This window comes from Coturnix japonica, chromosome 3, assembly GCF_054131305.1.
Source record: "Coturnix japonica strain WE chromosome 3, WE-NBRP24, whole genome shotgun sequence".
NCBI lineage: Eukaryota > Metazoa > Chordata > Aves > Galliformes > Phasianidae > Coturnix > Coturnix japonica.
Window position 1 is genome coordinate 12,731,196 of NC_140665.1, and position 20,465 is coordinate 12,751,660.

Below are 20,465 nucleotides of genomic sequence, written 5' to 3' on the forward strand. Positions count from 1 at the left end.
TGTGGTGTCACAGTTGATTCATTCTGAAGCAGCACAAAAATAATAAAAAAGACGAAACACGATTTCCAAACCATCTCTCTTTGTATATCTTTCAGGCATAGACGTGTATGGAATACCTTGTAAGAAGCCCACGGTCTTACAGAAACCTGACTTCTACTGCATAAATTAGTGCTCTGTGTTACACCAAAAACATTCATAAGTTTTGAAGAGTAAACAGATAACAGCGGTAATGATATTCTTGGAAACAACCCAACTATATTTTCTGTCAAAGGGAACATAGTACATTATACAACCTTCAAGTTTAAGATCTGGTGAGGGATATATGTTGTCAGGAAGAAAAAGTGTCTTTGAGTCATTGAAAGGTACATGTATGAAATTGTCCAGAGGTGGTAATTTTAAATAAGAGATTTGTAGGCTAGCTCAAGTGAATGCTAGAGCTGTTTCTTAGATACATACGTGCAGTTGACATGACTGTCAGAGCTAGTAATAAAGTAATCACCCTGTCAAAGAGGTGCATAAGAATTGTGAATCGTTCTGTTAAACAACAACAACAACAACAACAACAACAAAACACCCAACAACAAATAAAAACAAACAAGATGAAAACCAAACAAAAGGTTCTTCAGGAGAGCACTGGCTCTCTGGGAAGGCATGAGAGGTAGGAGGAGCGATAAAGTTACTTCTGGGACAGGGACTGCAAGAACTTCTTAAGCATCTAAAGGAAGAAAACCTTTTTCTTTGCTGAAGTGGTTTAGGGGAATTTTCATTGACAGAGCAGTTAGATTTTTGGTGCACCTCAGAGCTCTGCCATGGTTATAAGTACTCCACATTTTTTATACCTTTTCCTTCTCTGGAGCAATCATCATTGATTATTTTATACCAAAACAAATAATTGAGAAGAACTTCAGATTGAGTAGGAAGCTGACCAATGCATGTTGGAATACAAGTTTTCATAGAGGAAATTCAGAAGGTGTTTTTTGGTTTTCTTTTTAAATGATTCATTGATACCTTTTGAGCTTAAAGGTCTGGAGTGATGAACGGACAAGAAAACATAGAGATGTAGCAGAACTATTATCTATATTGCACACAGTCAGTGAACTTTAAAGAAATGTGAGGGAAGAAAGTTGTAATTTCTGTATACTAATTGACATATTACTGTTCAGTCACAGATGCAAGTGAAGAAAGTATGGGTTAAATTATAGTTAGAAGAAAGTAAAAGATATCGTGCTTGAAGATACTGAACTAAAAGGGTGACAAAACCATACAGTTCAACAAGATGAGTTGCAGCATCTAATCAAAAACAGCACTGGGATATTTGACTCAGACATATATTCGAACTCTGAACACAGAAATGAGAGACAACTAACCCCATGTGAGTTAAATGTGACCATTTCTCTGGGTAATTTTTTTTTTTTTTTTTAGCTAGTTTATACCTAATTTTGGAGGATTGGGATGTTAAATTCTTGCTTTAGGCAAATTCTGAATGGATAAGTAATAAAGTAAAGGAGCATGTCTATAAGGATTTAAATATTTGTTGACCTTATACTCTCTACTGAAGCTTAATGACATTTCTGCTATTTCAGAAGATACAATTTGTGTTGTAATGTTCCGGTCATAAAGACTGGAGACTCACATAGTTGTATGTTGATTTTAGACTCTAAAAATAGTATTGTCCAAAGAAAGCAGGCTTTATTAGAAAATGTGTAGGCTATGTGAGGATCAGAAGGTATTTGTGGACTTGGTATGTTCAAAATCTCAGCTTACCACAAACCATTTCAAGACTGACAGTTAACAGTAATAAGTAATATATTGCCAATTATCTCCATTTGATCATTGGGATGAACTTACATGACACTGTTGTTGGCTTGGTAGCTTCACTGCAGGGAACTGTTTTAAACAGTAAGAGAAATAAACCTGATTAATAGTTCAAAACATAAATATTGATGGTATCTATGTCAATAAAACACGAGATATTGAGTTGGAAGTTTTATTACCTACTAGGATTTGTATATCCTACCTGTGGGTTGTCTGTTTTTCATGAAATGAGAGGATGTCTCCATGACTATGAAGATGATTTCATTACTACAACATAATCATCATAGAGAAAAATGTAGAGTGAAGCGTAGAGTTACCAGGACATGAATTTTCCTTTAAATGCTGTTAAGAAGAAATCTGTAGTGACAAAGACACATAATTTGATGGCTCTAAAACTCAAACCTGAAGATATTGCATACTTTTGCCATGCCTGTTCTCATTCCCTCCATATGCAAGTGTTGACTAATGAGCAAAGCAGTATACACTGCTAGGAGAAATCTGTAATGAAATACCCCATAGTCGCTCTTCTGATATGTACAGAAACTCATTTTTCAGCTAGTTTTGTTGATGAATCTTCAGTTTATTGTGGAATAGGTTATGATACGACAAAAGTTACAATGGTTTCCTCACTAAAGCTCTATCTATAAAGTCAAGGTGGTACAAAATGTCCTTCTCAGTATATGCCTTTGGATTTGACAACCTGTATAAATCAATTGGGTAAAGCATGGTAGAACAGAGAATAAGGGTGAGTCCACTGGCTTTCAAAGCACAGTTGGTTTGATTTTAACTCTGTTAAAAAGAAGGTTGTTACACAAGTTTCTTTCTATATCTTGATAAGATTGATATGAAGTTATCTAAAGAAGCTAGTTTCAAAAATCCAGAGAGAAAAAGAAAAAACTGTATTTTGATATTTTTACTGTTTTTTAAAGCATCCCCTATGTCTCAAAAAAGTGGTTGCACTTTCTGTGATATTATGTGGTAACATGAAATAACATGTGTGAAATATTTATGGCATTAACTACATCTTAAGGTCATCTGTGCCAAGTTGGAACTTAGAAATAACAAATGTAGACAGCATGTGAATAGCATAGCATAGAATAACATAGAATACAGTACAGTACAACCATTCAGTTGGAAAGAACCTACAAAGATCAGTAAGTATAGCTGCATGCCCACTTCAGAGCTAACCAAAAGCTGAAGCATCTTATTAACAGCATTACACAAATGCCACCTCACTAGAAAACCTGTTCCAGTATTGGATCATCCTCATGGTTAATAATTTTTTCCTAACATCCAGTCTAAACCTCCTCTGGCACAGCTTTGTGCTGTTCTTGTGAGTCCTGTTATTACCAGGGGAGGAGATTGACAGCTCCCACTCCATTTCCCATCCTCAGGAGAAAGGTGCCAATAAATGCTTTCACTCGCAAAATATAAAGAAGTGAATGAATTTTGAATAGCTGAATCTTCTTTAACTCAGATGTGTGTTTTTCTTTTATGTCATAGCAGTTTATAAGCAACAAAGTACAGGCAATACTCTAGGAAAAAAAAAAAAAAAAAAAAGAAGAAGAAGATGAATTGTAGAGAACAACAATGTGTTGCATGTTGTCACTGAGTGGATGATGCTCACTAAGTACGCTGAAGCTCATTTCATCCATAACTGTCTGTGGAATCACATGCTTGAAAGTAATTGGTAAGAAATCCCACAGCAAACAGATCTGGGATTAATTTTTTTGTTGCAGTCCCAAATAGAGATTATTTTAAACCCTGAAGTATTTTACTTAATATTTCTTGCAAAGTTCTTTATATTTAACAGACTTTTGTAAACACTACTTATAGAATTTCCCATAATTCCTTTTTAAATGTCACTAAATTCCTACTCATATGTAATTGATGTAATTTATATGAAATTTATGATTGCTGTTTATAAGCCATTTGTATAAATTTTCATGAAATCCATTCATCATCATCAGTCTTCACCCATTTCTAGCTGCCTATATATATCATTGCATTCAGGACTCCTGTCTGTTAGGAGAGCTTCTGAACAATCCCTAAAGCATGTGTCTATGAGTAAACAAGAAAGTATTTTCCAAAGACCTTACAAATTGAAAAGCAATGTATAGCAAGTCTTAAAGGCTGGCAGAACAGCGGGATATTGTAGTGCAAATTATCAGTGTGCTGAAATCATAGATGTAGCATGCAAATTAGTAGAAGCAATCAAAGAAATTGCGTCTTGCACAGCTGCAGGATTGGCTCTTACATGGGAACTTCCCTGGAAGGTGCTGAGTGCCCTCAGCTCCCACTATCTGCTAATGCAGGCTGAGGGTACTAGGAAGAACTTATCCTATTTTGAATCAAGCCCTTTGATAGCTTCAAGAAAATCTCTGATTATTATAATTTGTTTTATAATGTGTCACTCTACACTTATGAAAAATGAATATACTTGCTATAATTCAAGTATTCTACAGACACTTAGCTCAACTAAAAGTGTGCCAAGTACACTAAAAATATATTACTTTTCATAAGGGTATAATTTCCTAGTAATCAAAAGATATCCTCTGATTCAAAAATTGCTGTAATTGTTAATGTTGGTGAGAACTTCTAAGGTATCAAAGCAGAGGAATATTTGTGATGTGAAGCTGCAGATAGGTGGAGATCATCAGTGTTTAAATCATAAATAATGCACCTGCTCAGCAGATTCACCGAGAGAATACTAGAGTGTGCCAGATGGGTAGTATTTTTCCACTTCAGGGCAGCTTTATTATTGGTATGCCTTGCTCAAAACCCTTCACTAAGGGATTCTAGACTTCCCTTCTGAAGAAATTTCAGTAAAAATGACTAATAGTTTAAAAACTTAATGCAATTTCTTTCTGTTTAGTCCTCACACTCTGTCTTCAAAGTCCAGCATTATGATTGCTCCAAATAGTTTGGGTGTTTCCAGTACAGTGCAGAACTAAGTAATAGGGAAGGCAAGTAGGAATATGACAAGGGCCCAAAGGAAAGATGGATTGGAAGGCAGCTGATAAGGAAGGGAGAGAGGATAGAGTCACTGGACTTGAAGTGGTTAGAAGAAAAGGAAGCAACCAAAGCTATAAAAACAGAAGTTACTATGGGAAATGAAGAACAAGAAAAAAGGAAAGGCAAGAAGAAAGAAACAAAGAAAAAATAGTTAAAATAGTTAAAATAGTTAAAATAGTTAAAATAGTTATGATGTGGAATACCGGTAACCAAAAATCAGGAAATCATGACACAAATAGAAACTAGGTACAAGGAAATAAGTCAAAATTAATTGATGATAGATCATTTTGCCTGGGTCAGAAAAAGAAGTAGTGAGGTACAGCACAAATCATAAATATGTGGGCGTCTTATGTGTTGACATTAGCTCTAAGGAATAAAGATTCTTCTGTTAACTACTTACTAGAAGCAAACTGGTCAAAATAGAGACTCTTTTTTAGTGGCATTATGACCATGCTAGAGTCAGAACTACTGTAAGAATATGTTAAACCTATTGGGAGAACTCTGTAGCTGTTGTCAGTGTTTTCTGCACCTATGCCTAGACAGTCATGGTCTATGGCACAGCAGGGTATTTTTGGGGCTCATCCTGTGCTGCTTCCAGGCTGCAGCTTGACAGTTCCTAGAGAGCATAAAACTTCTGAGATGTATGTGAATGGTTTTCCTGTGGTACTGTTGAAAGAGAAATGTAGCATCAAATTTGGTAATATTATTTTCCTCTGTTCAGCACCAGACCCGCTCACAAATGCTTTAAGACTTGAAACAGGCAATACTATATATTCTTTTCTTTAGCAATGCTAGTGATGTTTTTGTTCTTCCCTCCAAGGCAATCAATGCTGTACATTTGCAATTATCATTTTCTTAGTGGCATTCAAACTATTTAACTCTAGCTCCATCGTTCTTTTTTAGTGCAACCGTAAGCACCGAAACCATGACAGAATCCAGGGAAGTCTCTTTTCTCAAGCCAGGAAAGTGCTCCTTTACACAATATGAATATTCAGATTTTTCTGCACTATCTGGAAACTTTTGTCTCTTGTAAAAATAAATATGCTTCCCCAGCGGGAGGGTGTGTATTGCATTTGTGTTTTCAGTAGCAAGGAAATACTATTTGCTCTATGGAGTATTTATTTTTCCAGTTGCTGTTTCAGCTGTTCCCTTGCACTAACATATTCAACACATAGAGTATCTTTTTGCACTTGCTCTTCATCTGTGATTCTTTCTACTCATTTTGTGACCATGGCCTGTTCTGACTGCCGATTTTGATTTAGCTTCTACATTTGTGCAAAATTACCAGAACTACCAAAGCAACAGGAAAAGTGAATGTTGCACAGATTTATATAGTGGCAGAAGAAAAGGTTAAGTTATTGTTTATTTAAACAATATAAACTATATATATAAATAAAATATTTATATAAACATCAGAGTCAAGTTCTCTCTAATGTGCTCATTACACTTTTGTTTTGCAAGATGTGCTATAAGGCAAAACTATTTTATTGCATAACCAGATAACCCCAATCTTAGCCACCCACAATAATTTGAAGTTTTAAGGATTAGTACAAACTAGTAACTAGTATTCTCTACTGATATTACTCTATTGTCATGTATGTGCTTTGCTATTTTTATTCAAAGTGTATTCATTTTCTCAACCTCATATTCATTTGCATTCATTTACTTTGTGTTCATATATCTTCTCAGCTGCAAACTTCTTCAGATGTAGTGACCATTAGAAAAGTGTCTTTGCCTAGTTACTGTATTTATTTTAGGTTACCTCAGCGTATACTGAAGTGTTTAACTTGACAAATGACAAATAGATGAAGTAATAAAAACACTGTGCTTTTATTTGAAGATCTGTAGGCTGGATCACATTCAATTATTTCTAAGGCATACTCCACAACCTGCCTACAAGATATTGTTTAGTTTGTCAGGCAAGCACATAGCAGTGTCTTCCAAGTGGGTAGATCATTAGTAATTATTTATTTGATAGTATTGCTCGGTTAGAAGAAAATAGTTATGGTCCCATACATGGTGAAATTATCACGGCTATGTTGATTATAGACAAAAGATTTGGGCTGGAATACCTCAAGGCTTTGATCTTATAATTTAGCTAACACAGAACTCCAGCAGGGCTTTGCTCCTTACTCCAAGAGCTTATATTGATTCTTAGGCACTCAATGACTTAATGCTACAGGCAGAGAAACGCACAGATTTTCCTGATGTTTGCAAGTTTCAGGATGTAAAAATTATGCAAATTGATCACGGTTTGCCCAAAAAGCAAATTAGCATTGTGCACCTGTAGCAAGCATAATATGTGTATTTCAGAGAAAGTATGAACATTCAGCACATTTTTACCTCATTAGCACTCCAGGAGTAGCAGTGACTTAATTCTTTTCCGTTGAAAGCTCTGTAGTTGCTACCTGTAGACATTTTACAGTTGTCCATAAAACACGTCTGTCAAAAACAAACATAAATTTTATGAAAAGTATTGAGAAGTCAGGGTAATGATTCATTCCTTTATAGAGTGAATAGCTCTGCTCAGGTAGTAAAGCCTTTTGCATTCCAATTTGGTGGGGCATAAAAAGAAACACCACTCCCAGAATTGGGCTGCCTGGCTTTGTAATGCTTCAGATTTGGAAGCAGATATTTGCTTCTCAGGTTGCAGAGATCGTAGAACACCTGTTCTGACCATATGAAGCTGCATTTTGCAAAGGAGGAATTAGATGAAAAAGGCTTAAGAAGAACACCATGGAACAAAATGGGCTTCACTGTGACATGGTGTGGAATGATAAAGAGATGTGAAAAATGCCATCTGTTAATGTTGTTTCCTTTGTTTATGAGAGATTAGTTGTTGGATTGAGAAAGTAATCTTCAAGTCTCTACACTACTGCTGATCACTTTCACATGGGGAGTATAAATGGTTACCATTGCATTTTGCTCCGAATGTCATATTTGTCTCATTCAGTTGAATAAGGAAAGATTTAAAAAGTTTTCACAGTGATCTTGTTAGGTTTTTTGTTATACTTTGGGAAAATGTTGTTTTGGAAACTCTCTTTTAACCACCCTTGGACTGTCTCGTTAGATGAGCAAAAATCCTTACACAACAATTAGTTTCTGTTTCCTTTTACCTTAATTACTAAAGCATTTCATTTTCTCTTAGAAATGATTTTTCCACCTTCTAATTTTTAGCCTATGCTTAATTTGTTCCCTTTTAAAACACACACACACACACACACATATATATATATTTGTATTTTAATATGTTGCTCTATGTGGCTATTTTTACATAATACTCTTTGGTGCTGAACATTCATCTAAGTCCACAAATGTCTCTGAAGATGCTTTAGGTACTCCTGAGTAACAACTGAACTTTTCTTTCATATGAAAGAAATTTGTTAGTAAAAAGTTTTGCAATTCAAATATAGATATAGCATGGGATATAACATAACAAAGGATGTAACCACCTTAAGTATTTCAACTGAAAGTAGCATGGGGTTATATTAACATTCTTCCTCATTAGTGAACTGTCAGCTATCAACTTAGGAGACAAACCTGAGAATGATTATGAGCACATAGCCAAAGGTACATTCCCAGTCTGCTGTTTAGAAAAGCTGGCTATCTTTTTGGGTTGTATTGAGAATTTACTGGAGGGCACTTCTTGGTAATAATTTATGCCACCATATATAATAGTATATGTTCTCATCCAGATGCTTTGCTGAAATCTTTGGCAATCCTTGTCAGAAACAATATTGCCACATTTCACAACAAGTACAGGAAAAAGAGGAGAATTTATGAGAAACCCCATAAAAAACTTGAAAGACCAAGAGTTTCTTTTGTGAAGAAGAGTCATATGAGTGAAAACCTGAAAAACAGCCTCTCCCACTAAGAAAACTCAAACCTCTAGAACACTGTAAAAGACAAACGATAAGAAGGTATTATTTCCTTTTTTTAAATGAAAAAAGATACAAAGAGAAACTGAAGAAAGCTGATTCAACTTTGTGTGGGGAAATTCTTTTTCACACAGTACATAATTAAACCATGAAACACATTTGTACAGGTTGATACTAAGGCCAAAAACTGAGCAAAATTAGAAAAAGATTGGAGTATTTATATAATAATGAAGAATGTATAAAATGTTGACAGTGGTGGCTGCCAACATATTTTCAATGACTGTTAATTTTCAAGATGCAACCAAATCCTTAGAAGAATTTTTAGTGTGATTATCTGCCCTAAATGTGTTATGTAGTTCATCCTTTGATGTCCACTGTGAGACCCCTCTGAACTGAAAGTGCCGTGTTTATGCGCTAATAGGGATCTGAGGGATCTTTTTTTTTTTTCAATATAGTTGTTATATATTTGCCGTATCATTTTCTAGGCAGGCATATATTTGTTCCGTTCATGCAGGAGTTAGCCAGCTGTGTGCCAGCTGTTAGCACAGCACTGTATCTGAGCTAGTGAACCTTGCTGTGGTGTTTTTTTTTCCTCAGTATGTGTTCCAAGGGCTCTTAAAAAGCAGCATATTTTTTTGCTGAGTGATGTAAGACATTTTTTTCTCTGCTGTCTCATTCTTCTGTAGCTGCACTGTAGCCTATACATCGAAATTTGGTGCCTGGTGCAGTAAACAAATACAGCCTATTTAAATTTATGAGGTGTCCATAAGCTGATGCGGATTTGAACATGATCTATTCATTATTTTAGTCATCAAATCAGATGTTTGCAAACAGCATAGCACATTGATTCCTTGCCTTTTCTTTCAAATTCGTGGGATTTTTATTACCCAAGCTGGTCACGTGAATATTTTCATGAACAAAAAATATTGATTTGAGTGCTACTGCGATGAGAGTGAAAGGAGTTGTAGACATCGATAAAGCTGAATTCAGGGCCGATGTTTTTAAAATATATATTCACAGTTGCTAATGTTGCATGCAGTGTTCATCCTGCTTTGCTCATAGTAAACATCTGACTTAGGGATTTAGAGCAAAAACTTTTCTGATGTAGCATGTTTTGTGCTTCTATAATTAGGAACAAGCAGCTACTGTTCGCTGTAATGGAGCTTAAAGACATCTCTTCTCTCCTCTTTGCATTTGAAAGAATTTATCATTCATTACTACATTGTCAAAGGCAGGATTATGTCCTATGTGCACTCACAGGAAAACCCCTGCCAATTCTTTCAGTTGCTGCCAGGAAGTCAGTGAACAGAAAAGAGGCATGGAAAAATAGGTATTGTCTTGAAAAGAAGAGTCTTTAAGAACAGGAACAGAATAGGAAGAGAAATTATGATCCTAGGCAATAAAAGGCCTGGGCACACCTGTCAAGACTATGGTCAGTGAAATCATCTCTGTGTCCCTCCCAGGAGACCAGTGAATTTATTCTATCCCTTCTTTGCTGTGTCCTCATATAATTCAAGAAAGACATGCTGAAAGCTGAACAGCGGATTTAACTCACTTTTACTGGAGAACTCTTGGGTTTCAGGTATTGAACTATAATAGCTATTACTGGGCATACCTACAGCATGCTGAAGAGCGTGACTCAAATGGCCTCGAGCTCATGCAGTTGTGCTGGCTCCAGCGCCATGCATAAAAGATAGCATTTTGCTAGCAGGAATGCAGCAGTTATTAAATCTAGACAACATTGCTAGTTATCATGAGTGCTCTATTCCAACAAATTTTTTAGGGGCCTTTCCATTGCTTTGCAGAGTTCAGTGAAAACATGGCATTCTCTTGAATATTTTTTCAGCCCTGAATTCGTTCAGTTTTTTTCTCATAAAAATGCCCTTAATACATTGTCCTCATTAAGACATACAAGAATTTAATAATACAGCACAAGTAATGGAATAAATCAGTCTAATAAATAATCTTTATGGCATAAATTATGCAACACAGTGTGTGTCCTTTGGGAGTAGTAGAGGAATGTAAGTGAAACTGTGACAAGGAATATCTGTTGCATAAGCACTGGCATTTTTCCCCACTCAGTTTGATCAATGGCTGTGCTACATAGTGGCCTTCATAATATATAATGATTGTGGTGTAAGTACACGTGCTCACTTGTAGCAGGGCAAAATATTTTACTTTGACACATTTTATTGAAATAGGCCAGGAAAACTTTAAAGCCAGTTTTAGTGGTAGGACTTCAGGACAATTATTTAGTGTGATGCATAGGTTAATAGCTGCTATATGGTCAGTTCCTTGCACATCACATTGAATAATTACACTTTTTTTTTTTTTTTTTTCCCCAGAAACATAATTAATCTGTGATGGATGGGAGGCTAAATTCATAATTTGGGGTCATGCCCCATTTTATGATGGAATAGCTGCAGATAGTTTCTGTATTTTGAAGCACTCATTTCAGTCCAAATTATATCAAATCTTTCCATGCAGACTTAGAAAGTCATACACTACCTTGTAAGAGAAAACTGATATTTCTCCTGATCTCTTCACAAACCAGTGCTACAAATGAGAATTGTAGAGTTATCCAGGATAGAAATGATGTCCTCTCTGCATTTATTAAATGCTGCTTTATAGTTTCAGGACCTTGACATTGGATCAGGAGTAATCAATATCTCTTGAGTAGAGCTGAAAGAATAATGGAAACGAATGTTCTCTCAAATTTGTTTGAACATGTTTTGTCAAAGTACCTTAGTATTATTTACAAGTGAAGTTGACTGGAAAATTTACTGTAGAAGATACTGGAAATATGCTAATTCATTGAAATAAAAAGCGTGGACATCTATTGACAGCTTCTACATGAAAATTGCTTTTATTGTAAAGTGCTCGAATATCTCTGACCCAACTCAGGAGAAACCTTAAAATCTGACATTTTTATTGGAAATGTGACATTTTAATACAGATGTTTTATGAAAACATTAAAATCATTCTGTTTAGTTTCAGTGTGAAATGAAAACAAATACTGAAAGCATAGCAGTTTTTGTGAAATGTCAGCTTTATTTGTAATCTCTTTCCCAGTCTCAGTATTTTTCAAGGCCTGTGTTTCATCAGGATGTTCATGTAGCATGAAATTCTTCACTGAACAGAGAGTTAAAAGGTTTATGTCATGTTTAAATGTATTTAGGACTGTGATATAAGGAGTAGATAAAAAATAAACATCTAATAGGTTCAGTACTATGCTTAGGTATAAAGAAAAAGTTTCAGAAAAAAAATGCATATTAAGAAATTTTAGTGCTCATTTATTTTAAACATAAAATTTGCACTCTTAAATTCAGAACATGAGCTGACTGTACGGCAAATGAAGAAAGATAAGTTTCTTCAGGATTGATTGAGGGCAACCGCTGTGTACCTTTGCATTGCTGGCAGCTTGGCTGCCTCCTCAGAGATGACCTATCGTGCACCATGAACTGCGAGCGTGTACTGCAAATATACAACGCTTGAAATGATAGCAGGTAGACAGGTTTCTGTACACTGATATGTTTTCATACTGATCACTTGTAAGAATGAATGCAAGTATCAGTCAAAACCTTATCCTTTGGCCAAATAGATTAGTTTTGGTGAATATTTTTGTCCATCTTTATGCAGAAAAGAAAAAATAATTAGAGGAAAAATGTCAAATTATTTCTAAGAAAATTAAGCCCTATTGTATTTGTATTTTTTTAATATCTAAAGTTTGGTTTTATTTGTTCCCACTTTAGCATGTATAGCATATAAGTGAGATGCATTGGCTTTGATGAATTCAGATTGTTTTGTTTTTCTGTAACGTAAACCAAGGAGTTTTACCTTGCTCCTTTATCCAAATTACAAGATAACAGCTTCAGAACATTATCATCTTCAGAGAATTTGCACATGAACACTGCAGATCTGCAAGCAATCAACCTGTGCAAAAAGATCTTTATTTAACCATTTTAACCAAAGTGATTTCATTACAGGATAAGATGATTTCTTCATGAATTCCCAGAGAGCACAGCTACAAGGAAAATCTGAAGAAAGTGCAAATATTTCCTTTCACATTAGTAAGATTTAACTGTACATTTAAATGTTTTGCTCCTCCTAATCACTATTACTTCCTTCTGAATAGTGCCAGAGAGCACTTAGCACTGGTGAAGGCAGGCAGTGGCCCTGGGGCACTGGCAAGTTGTGTAGATTATGTGTCCTTTAAAAACTGGTGTTTACTCATTTTGCCAAGGAGTTCTGAAGAATTTGTGTACTGGCTTCTGTTTTGGGGTGATTTCTTTCCCTAAACAAGACAAACCATCCAATAATAGTCTGTAGAACATCTGCTCAAAAACTGGAAAGACTGTATAGATAAGTATGTGGTGTGCCGAATTAAAAACTCTAAATGTTCATGCTTATTTAAAGGAAATCCATGTCTTAAAGTTGGGAATGATATTTACGTAATGGTGTTACAGCTTCTGCATGGCCTGCTATATAAATCTTTAATTCTGAGTGAAATTCAGTGCATGCATGACAAATATAGTGAGAATTTTATGTATGTTTTTCTGGTTTCTCCCTTTTCCCACTTCATGTGTATTGATACAATTTTATTGAGCTACCATAAGTGAATTTTTACAACACTTCAACTCCCTGGATACTTACATACAGTTTTAAAATATTAGGCAGCTTTGTTTCCTAGTTTTTGAATCACTTAAAGCTACCCAAAGTTTGAATTAATCAGTATTAAAAGCCCCAGAATCATACATAAATTTCTTTCTCCAAGTTTAGTTTCTTTTTTTTCCTTCTTTTTGCATATTACATAAGAATTTCTAATACACGAAACAGATAAATGGTTTATAATCCTAATAAATTCTGTGCAGGGAAGATTAAATTTCTGCACTCTCACCACGGAGATATGCAAGGCAGCGCTGCTGCTCCCAGGGAAGGTCACAGCCGCTCTCCAGTACTGATGTTATTTGCGTGCCCTCTGCATTTTCACTTGTGTTTTTTACACCCTGGTGGAAATCTGAGTTTTTATGGATAAAATTGGACCAGAAGTTTCTTAGGAAAATCTGCAAGAAAAAGTATAATATTTTTTGATTTTCTTCTCAAATTAGTGAGCAAACTAAGCTTGTTGTCAGACTCTGGTTTGAACAGTATAGACACTGGCCTGAATGTCACAAGAAGTGGGGATCAAACTGCTCCTCCCAAAGCAAAAAACCTTTTCCCAGAATCTTGCTAACTGAAGTTGGCCTAATGAGTTTCCCAGTCTTAATGCAGAATTCTACCAGGTCATTTTTAAAGAATCAATTTGTTTTGTTTTCCAGTTCATGAAAATGAGATTGAGAACACAAATTGGTTATGTGGGGGAAAAAATCTATTTTCTGCAATTACTGGAGACGGTGAGAAATGAGAGTTTCCTAAGGGAGATCAAAGGTAACGACTGCATTTTTGGTATTCATAATTCATTTCCTGGATCTGCCTTTCAATGTGGGGTAAATCAGCGTTGGTAGTTGATAACAGCATGATACAGTTTTCCTGCATATTCATGCACACAATCAGCAGTTATGTGAGCGGGGGTAGGGGAAGATAGCAGGTTATGTTTATTCCTCATCTCTTCAAAAGCCTCAAAGAGTAGGCTTGTCTCCCTCCTTAGTCTGATCCTAATCTTGCTCAGCTGGAGCATGCAGACAGGGCACAAAGAAAAAATGCATCATTGTATCTTCACTTTCCCAACCAGCCGTCCAAGCAAGCATAATATTTCTGAAGGAAATATAGAGTATTTTAGAAACTAGAAACTAGAAGTACTAGAGTACTAGACACCAGAAAGCACCATGGCTGCATTTCTACAAATATGAATTTTGCTTTAAGTTATATTTACTTCTGATTTTAAAAAAGGGTTAAAAAAATAACCATTTTGGTAGTTTTAAGCAAATTATTTATTACATTAATGTCCTGGTGTCTCCATTTCTCACTCAGTCAAACATATTATTAACTCATTCACTGGCATCTTCTTCAGAGTTTTGCTACCAAAGAGCATTTCTGAATAGGTTGATATTGCTTTCTGCAACAAATGCTTTCAGTTTCAGGATGCTCAGGCTTTCTGTAAGCATCTTCACTTATAAGAAAAATAGAAAAAAAAAAAGCTTCTTGTTGAAAAAAATACTGTTTCATAGTTACTGATGATTCAGTAGTTGAAAAGCTAAGTCTCTCCAGTAGTGAGGACTGCTATCTCCAGGTAGGCTTACTGGGTCATCAAAGAGCATGCTTTGGTGCGTGAGGATGCTGTTTCCTCTTAGATGTGTAGCTTGATCTGCAACCTGGCAGCCCAGCGTCTATCCAACAGTTGTGTATCCACAGACAAATAAATTATCCGTCCTTTTGTGAGCTCATGATTCTTATTACTATTAATCTTTCATTAAAAAATAAGCTGATTTTATATATTGTAGTGTTTCTTGCCCTCATTTAGCAATTTATTTATTTATTTATTGACAACGTATGTTTGATCTGTTTGCAATGTTCCATGTAAATTTATGTTCCTATATAAATATTTATCAGAAATAGTAAGAGCAGCCTGGTTTTATGCCCACACGAATGCAGGAAGACCAGCTGCGCTCTTCAGAAAGAGATGGTAGCACATGAACTCTCTTTCAGTCAAAGCTGATGTATTTATTAGCATGTGTGAGATTGTGTGGGAACACTGGTGGAAAATAACACAGCAGAGGAAAGAGAGCCAATGGGCAGAGTGTCTTGGCTGAGTAGTTGGTATGCTAACTTATCCCAGGCATGTGATTACCTAAAGCTGCTTCCAGGTGCAGTGTGTCCCACCAGCTGGGGTGCTCATCACATAGACTACTCTCCAAATATTTAATTCAAAGCTATGAAATGCTCGTCTGCTCTAATACTAAAAAGAAAACTGATTGTCAGCTAACAAATAAGGTGCTCAATCATATATCGGTCTAGTACAGTAATGCCGTCTTCTTATACTCATCTGTTACAATATGAATAAGAGATGGTAGATATTAAGTGATTTGAGCTAGAATGCCTGCATTAATGTAGAATTTTCCTTGGTGAACTGAGTCTGTGAATGACTTATTTTACAGTATAAATAAAATTTTACCTTTTAGTGATTATGTCTGTAGAAAAAGAATATGCAAAAAACAATGCACTAGAACACAGGGGTACTAATTTCTATTCCTTTCTCATACCTGCTTCTAAACTTTAAGATTACACATTGCAGTATTTTAGATACACTATCCCATATCTTCACAAGTAAACCATTACTTTCCAATTCCCCATTTAGCACAATTCCAACCTGCCATTTGCCATTTTAGATGCCAGATATGCAACATACTGCATCCTCTCCACGACAAGATGCCACATGCAATGATTTTCATCTCTTAAGCAGAGAATAGAAATTTACATGGCATCTTTGAGAGAACTGTCCAAGACAATTCTACTGGCAAGATATCCTGTGCTTTTTCCATTATATGAGAATAAATGCTTTCTAAGGTAAAAAATTGTCCCCATTCAATGGTTTAGTATGATAAATCTTGATAAATAGTATCTTCAAAAGTAAAAGTAAAATGTGTTATTTTTATATAGTACCTCTAATGTGGGAAAAGAGAAAAGTGGGTTTTCTTTGTTTTGTTTTGTGGGTTTTTTTTTGTTTTTGGTTTTTTTTTGTTTTGTTTTTTTGTTTTTTTTTTCCCTAAAATAGGATTTAAAATTATAACTGGTAGTGGAATGCTTACCCTTAATTTTTAAAAGATGGTTTCATTCTCTTCAATATTTAAAGCTTTGATCCGTGCATTTAATGCTGATGAATGTAAATTCTGGCTATGTGTATATTATACTTGCTGTATACTTATTATGTTATATAACTACATATATATTTTCTGGTTTAATTTTTATTTGATGCTTATTACATTATATATTATGGTGTTATGTATATATTCCATTTAGCCCCCCTTCACAACTTAAAAACCATAATAAGCAATTTGATATTCATATGAACTGATATAGAAATAGTTTCATGTTAATCTTTCACTCCATCTGACAGATGTGGAAAATTGGATGCAGCAGGGTGGATATAGGATGGATTCCCACTTTGTTTTATTTTGCTTCATCAGCGCAAAATTCATCCTAATATCTTTCTACTGAAGACCAATTTCAAGAGATTTTCATGTGAAAATAATAAAAAATAGAACATAAAAAGATTTAAGCAAGCTGTTACTTCCTGTCCAAAAAGTGAAACATGGTGCTGTGGGCTAGTTCTGTACTCCCAGCTTTTCCCATTCTTTTCTGAAGTTTGGAAGAATTTACAAGTGCAAAGTGGGTAAAAAACAACATAATTAAAATTGGTAAATTAATTGTATTAATAAGGGAATAACAGAAAGAAGATCTTGGTTGTATACAGTGCAAGGAGGGAGCACACATAGCTACAATTTCAACAGAAATAGAAACATCTTTACCAAAATATTAAGTCAAACAGCTGGAATTCTTGCAAAATCTGACTTTGAAACAATGTAAGGATTAAGAATTTGAGCACAGAGGCATTGCAGAGAATTACCCATACACAGTAGCAACTGTTTGACACAATGTGTGTTGAAACTGGTGCTTATTTTGAAAACTGGTAATGCACAACCTCTTGGTGTAACCTGAGGGTGAGTCACATCTGCATGCACCATTGTACCAATGTATCAATGCATGTACCATTGTATCAATGTTTTGTCTGTTCCAGGATTACCTGACCTTACCAGCTGCATTTTACGTTGGATTCCTCAGGAGTCTGCTGTTCCTTGATGCTGGTACACTGGCTGTCAACTCCTCCTGTGTTTGGAAGGATGAATCTTGGCTTTACAGGACTACACTTCTACTTTATTCCTCCAAGAACTGAGAAAACTTTTGGGGGGAGCACATGATCCTTTATTCTCCTCATTTTCTCTCTCAGCTTTTCTCCTTCACCTGAAGAAATGCCTCTTGTGCTGTGATCAACTCAGTATCTTCATGATAAATTCAACAGCCATCTGTGACGGTCACAACATGACCTTTTAATACACAGACATGCCTGGGAAGTCAAGGATATGAAAGTTTTAGGCTTTGTAAAGTTAAATCCTGTAGTTGAGTTTAGAACAAACAGAAACAGTGATAGATGAAGGTTTGTACAAGTGATGAACTTCACACTTCACACAGCTAGTAAGAACCACAGAGAAAGGAGTCTTTGTTGGTAACTCCAGGGTATTAAAATCAGGTTCAAAATTAGATTTTGCCGGCCAAAGGCAGGATGATGAATTACATACTTCCCATTGCGATACAAATAGCTTTAATAATTATGTATTTTAGAAAGGGCTTTGTCCTCTAGCAATGTCCCTCTGACATTGACCTCATGTTTATGCTGAGGTTTGCTCTAAAGGCTCTAGTTTCCTTGCAACTAAACAAAAAAGGGAAGGCTACTTTGCAGTCTGCTTTAAGTACCTTTTTGTAAAGGGAAACAAAACTGTATGGACAGATGGGCAGTGGAAGACAACATGATGTCACAGAGGGATGTGAGAAGCTGCAAGGTCTCTGTGAAGGGGCAGAATCATGGCACCTGCATACAGAATGCTATTTTATAGCATATTTTCTAATTTATATTCAGGGACATTACTAGGGAGGCCAAAGCTGAGATTTCTCTCATTTATCTGTAAACATTCATGTTTCAGCTGTCTTAATCATTTTATACTTCCTTCATAATTGATTGGGAGAAAAGTATTGATAGGGTTGTTGTAGGTATGACTTCAAAGAATATGGGTAATATATTTTTTGTAGTTTTAGTGAGTGTCTTATTAAATAAGCTAAAAGTGTTAGAAAAAGTAGACTAGATTCCAGTGTTTTCATATCTCAAACAGAAGCAGCAGCCTTCAAAGGTAAAATAAAATTTGAGGAGGCCGCTCCTTCAGAAGATAAACAAACATACTTGAACCATTATGGTCCACATGGAAAATAGGACGTAATGAAATAGATGGGTTTAGGTAACAGCTGATGGAAATTGTTGAGTTTCAGGATGAGATTCATTACACCAAGGATTTCACTAACCATACTGGCTTCAATACCACTGTTTTCTAAAGGAATCTGAGTAGCTAACACAGTTACAGAAGACAGTATTGGAGCTTACATAGGAACAGGTGAACACCATCCCAAAATGCAATTAGTTTTTGAAGCAGTTTGTCTATTCTTTAATTCAATTTCCTCCCAATTGAATCATTTAAACTCTGCTCTAGGAGTTAATTGGGGGCCAAGTGCTGCTGCAAATATAAGTATAAAAGTATTTGTAAGTATTTACTGGGAATTTTAATTACACATTTTTTTTTCCACAGATTTCTGTGAATATCCCTCTTGTACTTCTGTGTGATGGATGGAGGTAACATGCAGGAGGTCATGGAATGTGTAATAGAAACAATCTAATAATGAAAAAGTTATGTTAACATGTTACTGCTATGGAGCAGTGTACAACATTAACATTTTCCTCCTATATCCATTATCACTGTTAAAGTAAATAGATTTTATTCTTCTGTGGCTTTGACCAATTTATATTCTGCTTTGCAGAAAGAGCGTGGAGGCTGAAAATAAGTTTAATCATTTGGCAAAGATCTGGAAGAATACTTGAAGAAAAAATTGAAGCATTCCTTTCTACCCTTTATGTTCAGACAAAGGGGTTTGTTTGAGTTAGATAGTGCATAGTACAGGAATCTGATTGATGAGATATGTGGGGAAAACCTACCTGTGCTCCTGTCAGAATTGTTTCTAGGAACCAGGAGGGACATCATCAGCAAAACAGCAGTAAGCTGATGTTGAAAAAACAGCTGAGAAAGTTGCAATCCTCCACAGAAGGCAAAGATTCCTGTGCAGTTTGGTGGACAACATTTTCATAGATTTTTCACTATGCAAGAAGTTATAGATTTTGGCCTAAGACCTAAGGTGTGACTGGACAGATTTTCAAGAGTATTTATGTACTTAAAGACGCAGAATTACTTCAGTTCTTACCTCAAGGTCATTGGAAACACCACTGCTGTTAGTTTATCTTGAATCTTTAGATGTCTTCTAAAAGCCTACTCAGATGTTCTGCCTATTCACATACTCAGTTACCAGAGGAAAACAGAAATTCAGCATTACTGGGCAAATTAATGTAACAGGACTGTGAAACTGTGGTCTGCACACATGCACTTACTGAAAAACAGCTTCACAGCGTTACTTTAAGATTTTGGCTGTAGTTCAGAAAAGTACTTTAACACGTGCTTAAATTCCATTTACATCACTGAAATTTAAATGTGTTCTTAAGTGCTGTTCTCTACAGAAAATGTCCTTTCAGTGAAGGCTTTCCATTGGAGAAGAACCGTGGTCAATAGGATAAATAAAAATGCAGCTTTGAAAATAAAAGTGACAAAGCCTTTCTCATGAGCTGGATTTCAATTAGTTACTGTAATCTGCATCTGAAATGGTAACCAGCTCTGTTTTCCATAAGTTTTGCAGAAGTGCTGTTAGCATAGTGTTTCTGTGTAAGCCATCATTTCTGTCATCAACATTTACAATTTTTGCTTTTAATTTCTAATATTTTAAGGTATATCTTGATGATTGCTGTTCCCAGCAATCTTCTCACCATGATATCCCTATGTATGGGAAACTGGTAATCACAGCCTGAACCTTTGATTAATCAGCTGAGGCAAGTGTCAGGTCAGCTGTGGGATCACAGGTGAGGGTAATTCAGCTGTGCCCCCAGAAGGTGTG